Raw genomic sequence first — 9,402 nt, 5'->3', positions numbered from 1 at the left:
AAAACAAACATATTGACCTATGGAACAGAATTGAGAGCTCAGAAATAAATCTATGTATATAAGGTCAACTAATAGTTGACAAGGGAGCCAAGAATACTCAATGGGGAAAAGATAGTCTTTTTAATAAATGGTGTAGGGAAAACTAGATTGTCACATGCAAAATAATAAAATTGGACCCCTATCTTACACCAGTCAAACATTATCTCAAAAGGGATTAAAGGCTTAAATGTAAAACCTGAAACCATACAACTCCTAGAAGAAAATGTAGGGAAAAAGCCCCTTGACATTGGTCTTGGCAATGATTTTTTGAGGATGACATCAAAAAACACAAGCAACAAAAGCAAAAATAAACAAAGGGACTACATCAAACTAAAAATTTCTGTACAGCAAAAGAAAAAATCAACAAAAGGAAGAGGCAACCTACAGAATAGGAAGAAATATTTGCAAACTATATATCAGATAAGGGGTTAATATCCAAAATATATAAGGAACTCATAGAACTCAATAGCAAAACCCAAATAATCTGATTAATAAATGGACAGAGGACCTGAATAGACATTTGCCCAAAGAAGACACACAAAAGACAAACAGGTGCATTAAAAGATCCTCAACATCACTCATCATCAAGGAAATGCAAATCAAAACCACAGTGTGATAGTACCCCACACTTGTTAGAATGGCTAATACAAAAAGACAAAAAATAACAAGTGTTGGTGATGATATAAAGGAAAGGGAGCCCTTGTGCACTGTTGGTGGGGAAGTAAATTGATAAAACCACTTTGGAAAACACTATAGAGGTTCTTCAAAAATTAAAAAATAGAACTATCGTGTGATTGAGCAATTCTACTGGGTATATATCCAAAGGAAATGGAATCACTATCTCTAAGACATATCTGCACCCTCATGTTCTCTGCAGCATTATTCATAATAGCCAAGACATGGAAATACTGTGTCCACTGACAGATAAACCATAAAAAAGAAGGAAATCTTGCCATTCGTGACAACATGGATGGACCTTGAGGGCATTATGCTAAATGAATTAAGTCAGACAGAAAAAGACAAATACTGTATGATCTCACTTATATGTGGAACCTAAAAAAGCCAAACTCATAGAAACAAATTAAAATGGTGGTTGACAGGGGATGCCAGGGGAGGGGGTTTGGGGATGGGGAGATATTATATACTTGAAAGTTGCCAAGAGAGTAGATCTTAATGTTCTGATCACACACAAAAAATTGTAATTATGTGAAGTGACGGATGTGTTAATCAACCTTACTGTGGTAATCTTTTCACAATATATACATGTATCAAATCATCATGTTGTACGCCTTAAACTTACACAATGTCATATGTCAATTATGTCTCAATAAAGCTGGAAAAAAATTAAAAAAATGAAAATAAATAAGAAAAAGAAAAAAAATGGAAAGGATACATCATGCAAAGCTAAACCAAAAGAAAGCTGGTAATAGCTTTTCTAGTGTCAAAGATGGAATTTGACCTATCTTATGCTGAATTCGACACTCAGACAAAACTAAGTTTTCTCACACCGAACTGCCAAAATACATAAATATATGTTTCAAAAATGTCTTGAAGATTATTTTTGACGGATTGTCTAAACACAAGGACATGATTTGAGGCATATTAACTACTTGAAATGCTCTTTGAGTAAACATTGATAATGGTCATGATGTTCAACTTTGAATGGAATGTTTTAAGTCTGGAAGACTTGTGAAAGTTTGATGATTTAATGTCCAAGTGTGCAAATAAAGGTAAAATTATAAAGCATGCTACGTAATTGTTTCCCAAAGCACTTTTTAAATTTTAGTGATAATGTTGTATATAGTGAAACCTCGCATTAATTTGGAAAACAGCAAGAAGCTTTGGAAAGCTCTGAATAAACTAGATTTAGACTATTTGTACTTCAGTAAAGAACAATAGTCCATTTAATTGGATAGGAAATAGCAATTGCTTCAAATTACCCTGTGTTTTAACAAACTGTTATCAGGCTAACAAGGTGTAACTTACCTTATGTGGTGATTAAGCAATCAGTGCTAGTATTTCAGAATCAGTTTCAAAAGGGATAGAAGGTTAATGAATATGACAAAGGAGGTCAGGTCAGTGTTAGCTTGTGATGACCCGCAGCCCTAAAGTGTTTTGCCAGGCACAAGGATATTGGCACATTTTACACATTTATTAACCTTGTGCGAAGGTTATTTTCTGTCATAAAATACTCTTCATTTGAGTAAAATGGGCAAGAGGCACAAATGCTTATGTCAGGTCTTCATTTGCAAAGAGAAACACAAATAAGTCAGAAATGGAGCTTTGTCACTAATGCTTTAGAGTTTGTTAATTAGATGAGACCACATGTACACAGTGGCCGAGAGTATGGGCTCTGGAGTCAGACTGCCTGCCTTCAAATCTCTGTTCTGCTACTTGCTGAGTGGCCTTGGGCAACCTCTGCCTTGGTTTTCCTAATAAAAAGCAGGGATAATAGTACCCAAGAAAGCCTTCCCTGACCAAGCCCTAGGATAGGATTTTAAAGCACAGTGCCTGGCGTTTACTAAGTGTTCAGTAAGTATTAGTTCATTGTTATTAGAAATACCTGGCACATGGCAGACCATTAAATATACATCTATACGCACACACATACACTCATATATATATCAGTATATTAATATATGCATTACATGCATAATATATGCATAAAACATAATATGCAATATATGTATTAATATATTAATATATCAAGTCATATATTATACAATATCTAATATCACATTAGATATATGTTATATTTTACATGTATTAGATTATATATCCAGATGCCTTTAATTCACAGCAAAAATATCAATAGTCAAGGGTATCCACATCTGACAGCCTCTTAACTTGCCAAACTTTGCGTGCCCAATTCGAGGAAAGATTTATTCAAATAGTTTCTTATACTGGAAATCTCTACTAAGAGAAACGCAATTTTCCTAGGAAACTCAGGAATCTAGATGTGCAAATGTTACCTTTCATGCTAACTATTCATGTTGGTTAAAGCTTCTCTATATTGGGAAAAGAAAACTAAGCAAACTCTGCTCATATCGAAGTGAAGCCACAGGCTATGTTGACCCTCACGGAAATCTCTGCGTAGTTCAAGGGAAAAAAAGAGGTAGTCTCAAGTACACATCACGAAATTACATAGGTAACTCCTTCAATTTTCTACCAAATGTTTACTAATGGCACTTTCTAAAGCCTTCCATTATTCCTTAATAGATGGCCATTTGAATAGTGCTTTTGCTGGAGAGATTCGCCTGCAATGAAGTTTCTAACTGTAATATGACTTCACTCCCCAGTTAATAGGACAATAGCACATTTTATTAAGCTATTCTTTGGGTGTTCCCTTGGAGAATCTTCTCATTCAATTTAATCTCCAACTCTTGATGATGCGGCAGGGCAAAGAAGAAAAAAGATTATCCAATTCTATGGGTAATTAAGAATTTATTTAAAAACTTAAATTAGTAATGCGTCTTTTGTGGTATACACATGTGGAAAAGAGGGTTTTCCCTGGAGGAAAATGAAACTGGCCTGATAGAGACAGTCCCATAGAGCTGTCTTTCTGGAGTTAGTACTTTACAAAATGCTTGCACACAGTAAGTGCTGGATAAATGAATCACAGCCCTGGGATTGGAATTTTCAAAAGCATTCTTCTCATCAAACTTTTTAATTCTCTCTTTTCAGGGTCCAGCTTAGTGCCTGGCTAATTTACCTGAGGAATCAATTCAAACAAATATGCTAAGGATTGACGATTCATTTTTTTTTTCTTTCTTAAATGATATGTGTATTGTTGCAGGCTTTTAGTAACAGTGCAGGAGGTAGGATAACTTGGGGCTGAAAAATCCAAGCTCTGGAGTGAGTTCAGATCCTTACCAGAGATGTAAACTTGAGGAAGTCACTTAGTCTGGGGTTCCTCAACTGTACAATGGGGATAGTACAGCCCTAAATGAGACAACCCACATAAAGCACTTAGTTACATCACCCTGACCAAGGGAAAACATGTGAATTGTGGAGATGCAGAAATTCAGATATTTTAGAGCAATGGGATGTTTTTAGATACCACAAATCATGCCTCTTTAGAAATTACCTGGGAAGCCACAGTTAATACTGGCCTCAAAAATACTGTAATACATCACTTCCCACCTGGTTCCCTATTATGATTACATTGGAGATTAAAAACTTGGACATTCATTCACCAATGTTTATTTAGCACTTACTGCGTGTCAAGCATTTTGTAAGGTACTAACTAGAGATATAAAAATGAATAAGACAAGGAACAGATAATTTGCAGTTCAGTGCAAATAATGCTTTGGGATCCTACTTCCTCTTTTCCTGCTCAACCAGCTTTATTCACTGAGAGTCACCTGGAATAATTTACTTGGTCTAACGTAGACAATTTTTCTGTAGTTCCTTTAGGGCTGACTTTACCTTTAAAAAAAAAAACTTTTAGATGCATTTCTTTTCCTCCTTCCAAAGTGGCAGAAGCTTTTTCTCATCTATTTCCAGGTTGCTGCCAGGGTATGACCTCTCACCGCCTGGCAGAAATCCCTAACGAGGGCTGAATTGGCTATGTCTCATTCTGATGAATAATGGGTCTCGTCACCCCTCAGTGCCCTCCAGATTTACTCACAGGTCCCCGGGGACGTCGCCAGCAAATAAATCCCCTGACCTGCTGCAGGATCCTTTCCCCCCGCCGAGGCCCTTCCCGGGGCTCCCCGCCAATTTCTTAGCTGGGCTGCCTCAGCCTCAACCAATCTGGATGCCAAACCCAAAATACCCTCAGTCCGCCAGATGCGTATCTCCACCAGCCAGATTTCTAGATGCCGTGGTCTATCGTTGGCAGAGCTGCTATCCTGTGAGTCTCCCCTTTAAACATCAGTGTGTCCTTAATCTGTGATATATTTATTTGTTAACCTGCAAAAAACAGGTTCAATTCCCACCTGAACTCTCTTTTTTCTTTAACCTATGCCCAGTGGAGTCAACTGTGTCTCCATACACACTGTGTGATCAGCTGAGTCCTCTTGGCTCCTCTGAAGGCATAGCTGGTCAGTTTTGACCCTGAGCTGGTACTCTGCTTCCAGACATAGCCTTGGGTTGGATGTGAAATGGGAAGAAAACCGAGTAAATAATGGCAGCTGGGCTGATAAATGATTTTTCCCCTTGCTTCTGGTTGTCTCAATAGCTCCATAAAGATCAGTTGGTACCAAACTCTGCCAGTGCTACTGTCAGGCCCTTTGCAAGTGAGTATTTTATCCTGTTACTTTGGAAGAGTACTTTTGCATTCAGAGAAGAGGTCTACTGAATAAACCAGAGGTATTCAAAAGAAATCATATCAGGTTGGTTGTTAGGTTTGTTAGTTGTTCTGTGACATATCATCCCGTGCCCCCTTACAGATGATCCGAGAGTGATTTTTGGCTTTCACTACAGTAAGATCAAAGAAACACCCATCAAAGGTTGCCTCTAATCGCTTTAGACAGTTCAAGCTTCTGTAATGCCCCAGTGTTTCAATTTAACATTTACTGTTGTGTGCTGTGTATAAATAGATGCATTCGAAATTTAAGCCCGTTACAATAGGGGGCTGACAGCGTGGAGAAGGGGGAGAAGGATTTTCACCAAAATTTTAGGTGGCCAAATGCCAGCTCCGTATTTCACACTTCTCCTGGGTAACCTCAGGGCACCCGTTTACATTCATTTCCTTCCGCCCCAAGCCCAGAAGCCCATGTTAGCAGTGACTACAGACTGGATATTATCTAAACTCTCAGGGAATCACAGCTGACAGTGCTGCTATTTCTAAGCCACAGAATCACTCTTTGAACAAAATGCAAGTGCTGTGTCTTTTCAACCTGTTCTTCAACAGCGGAAGCAGCAGGATTCCAGCACTGTATAATAACTGTCAGAAACAATTTCTGCTCTGTAAGTGAGGTGAAGCAAAATGTCAAAATATTTGAATACATTTCATTGAGGATATCTTCTTTTAAATTAGTGAAGGCTAGAGAAGGAGAATCCCATTCTCTCACATAATAAATATGCATGGAACCGAGGAGCCACGTGCATTCTAATAAAGCGGAGTCCTGGCTTGTTAATGCGTTATTGGTTCACAACAATAAAACACAATAATTACTAGTTAAAGAGATGCCAGTGCTGGCCTTTTACCAACATCCCTGAACGTATAATTCATAATAAATTTAGTAAGGCTGAAGCCGGCCTGTTAATTAACCTATTTTCTGCGATGACTGAGATGGAGGAAGCAATCCTGTAAATCTACAAGGCACCCTCCCAAATGCACACATCTCACTGTTGCATGGACTCTGCCGTTTGGACTCATGAGCCTCACCACAGGATCCTTGCTTGTGTTAATACAGGTGAGAAAGTTTCAGGAGAAATGGCAAGGGAATATCCTACTGTGCAACTACCATATTTAAGAAAAGAAATTGCAGGACAATGTACACATTGACTGATGGGTTTAGGGGATTTTTTTAAGCCAACAGTTTAGGCAAGGAAGGCTGAGGAGAGAGCTTACAGTCAGGATCAGGATGATGGACTAAAGACATGTGCTTTTCCTCTCTTTTGACTCAAAACCCATTAAAATGACAGAAAAGATACAAACTTGTCACAGTGCTGGTAAACAAGAAAGGGTGTCATTTTCTGCCAGAAATTAAGAAATTTCTGGACTATGGAAAATAGAAGGGATAGAACTGACCAGAGCAGAGAGTGCCACAGTCTAACACAAACCAAGAAGAAAACCCCCCTGAATTTATATTTTTCTGAGTTTGCTATTAACAACCAGTAAACTAATAGAAAGAGGAGAAAGAGGTCTTGGGAAGTTATCAGGACTTTTTTATCTTTTTTAAAAACCTACTTTAGAACATTTAGGCTAGCCCTCCCCCTCCTAGCTCTCTCACACTGAACAACAGGAGGGAAAGGTGCTTGTCACCAAGCTCAGAGTTAGCAACTGCAGTCTAAGGAAAGTGAAGATGCCCCCCAGGGAGTGCTCGAAGTTGGGTGTAGGACCTGAGGGAACACTAATCTCCATGACAGATGTAGGGTGGAAGGGAAATACCTTAATGCCCTCAACTAACTAATATACTTCTTGCTTCACCAATGGAGACGCTGGGTTTGGAGCATGTGGGCATAAAGCAGGCGGGCTGATGGAGACTCCTCTTCCGCTTCCAAGTGGGAGGCAGGGATGATGGAAAAATAGAGGAAACCCATTTCAGTTCTCTACATTGATCAACCTCACTCATTATTCATAAAATGAATGGGCGACCAGGGATCATCAGACATTGGACAAAAATTAACAGCATAATAGAGAAGAACCAAGTGAACTAGCAGAATGGTTGGAAACAGACATAATTTGGAGAACTGAAGAAAGCATTAAATCAGCCCTGATTAGTATCCTCAATGACATTGAAAAGACTATTGATCCATAAAAGAACACACTGCTATGAAAAAGGAGCAATCAGAAAATGAAGAATTCTTGGAAATTAAAATTTTGATCAATGGATTTTAAAAATTAATAGGAGAGCTAAATAATAGAAAGGACATCAATAAAAACATATTAATAATCTAGAAAATAAAGTTGAGGGTCTCTCTTAGAACACAAGGGGCGTTAGAGACAAAAATATTATAAGAACTGAGTTTAGGCCCGTGAAGAATCAATACCTAAGGTCCAACATCCATTTAATTGGTTTCTTTGTAGGAAAGGGTCAGAGAAAAGTGAAGAAGTAATAGAAATCATAGGAAAAAAATGCCCCCAATGTAGGGCACAAACTTCGGATTGAAAGAGTCTATTGAATAGTAAGGGAATTGAATGGAAAAAGACCCATCAATCACATCCAAATGAAATATCTGAGTAAGGATATTTCAACATTAAGACACTTGCTAGTGAAATTCACTGCTTTAATAGTTTGAAAGCTAAAAGCTGTGCTAATAGTCAGAACAATATGTTTGTACACGCTCACCATTACTATTCACATTATATTGGGTGGCTAAGGCAAGAAAAGCAATTGCTAGATATAACTATCAGTAAATAAACTTAAGAAGGGTTCAGCCTTACTGTCAATAGGAAGATGCAAATTAAAACAATTCAGTAAGAATGTGTGTTCTTCCAACCAGCATTTAACACTTTGAGAATGAGGAAATAGGCAAACATTGTTATTGGGAGTATAAAATGGAAAAGCTTTTAGAAAAGGGAACTTGGTGTATTTATCCAAAATTAAAATTCAGAAATTTTTAAAGATAAAGTATCCTTCTAGGTATCTATTGCAGAGAAATACTTGTGGGTGAACATGAATCTTCACTTGGAGAATGTTCATTGCCATATTACTTATCAAAAGAAGAAAAGGATAGCAACCCAGATGTTAAAAATACAGAAATAGGTAAAAGAAATGATGAAGAATATCTACTGAGAAATAGCATATAGTTGTTAAAAAAATTGAAATGCAGTTCTTGGAAATCCTCAGAAGGAAAACAGTGTGATGTTTGGAAGGGAGGTAGAGGGACACTGGGCTGGTGGGTTTTAGAGCTTGTCTTCCTTCTTGGATGTTTGCCTGCAGCTCCTGCGCTGACCTGCAGGGCCCTAGCACCATGCCAAGCCAGAATCATACTCTACTCCCCTGAGCCTGCTTGTTTCTCTAAAGTCGGGGCACAGACGGAGGCCCCACAGCATTCCTAACAGCACCCTTTTCCTGGTGCCATTTTTCTTTTTAATTCGTTCTCCCTCTAACCCAAGACTATGCAGAAAGCAGCATTTCTTTTTCATAATTTCTGTTTCTCAGAGAAACTAAAGCTAAAAGAATTGAGCTTCATTGAAATTTTCTGTAGAAAATCTACATTTTAAGGATTTATATGCTAAATCAATCCAGGGCCTTAGAATTTTCTATGAAGGTCCTGCTGGCAGTGATGAGAGAGTCTAACAGGTATTATTGGGCAGTTGCAAATAAGATTGTATAAGAATAAAATTCTCTATTTTTCTGTTTACAGAACCTAAACTTCTTTTATCTACTTCCTTTTCTACTTGGTTTCAGAAAACTTAATCTTATTATAGCTGGACATTTCTGTATTAAAATTTAGCATCTTTTGGATAGTTAGTCTCGTCCAGAAAATCTTTCCATTCTAGTACAAGTATTATTACAGTATTATTTCACTCTCCATCAAATTCAGAGCTGAATTACTGAGTTTCTTCTTCCTTAGAGATCCAATGGGGCTGGGCCCGTATCCCAAAGTGGTGGGTAGAGAAGGAGCCTGGGTGTGAACAGGTGGTTCACTTTCCCAGCCTTGTCTTGTTCTGTCCAGTTGCTGCTGCCTGCAGTGCGCGATCATGACCAGGACTGTGGCTGATGTTGACTCACTGGGTAGCACATG

General features: G+C 38.2%; 1 long non-coding RNA gene across 1 annotated transcript in view; it reads left to right on the top strand.

Moving 5' to 3' along the window:
• The first annotated feature begins 4,722 nt into the window (after positions 1 to 4,722).
• The window catches only part of LOC138915803 (uncharacterized), a 36,450-nt gene continuing 31,770 nt past the window's right edge, over positions 4,723 to 9,402 (top strand). The window contains exon 1 of the long non-coding RNA XR_011422107.1: positions 4,723 to 4,894. This is a non-coding gene — a long non-coding RNA (uncharacterized lncRNA). The remainder of the gene's footprint in view (positions 4,895 to 9,402) is intronic.

The sequence above is a fragment of the Equus caballus genome, chromosome 10, assembly GCF_041296265.1.
Source record: "Equus caballus isolate H_3958 breed thoroughbred chromosome 10, TB-T2T, whole genome shotgun sequence".
Lineage (NCBI taxonomy): Eukaryota > Metazoa > Chordata > Mammalia > Perissodactyla > Equidae > Equus > Equus caballus.
This window is presented reverse-complemented; position numbering and strand designations above follow the sequence as displayed.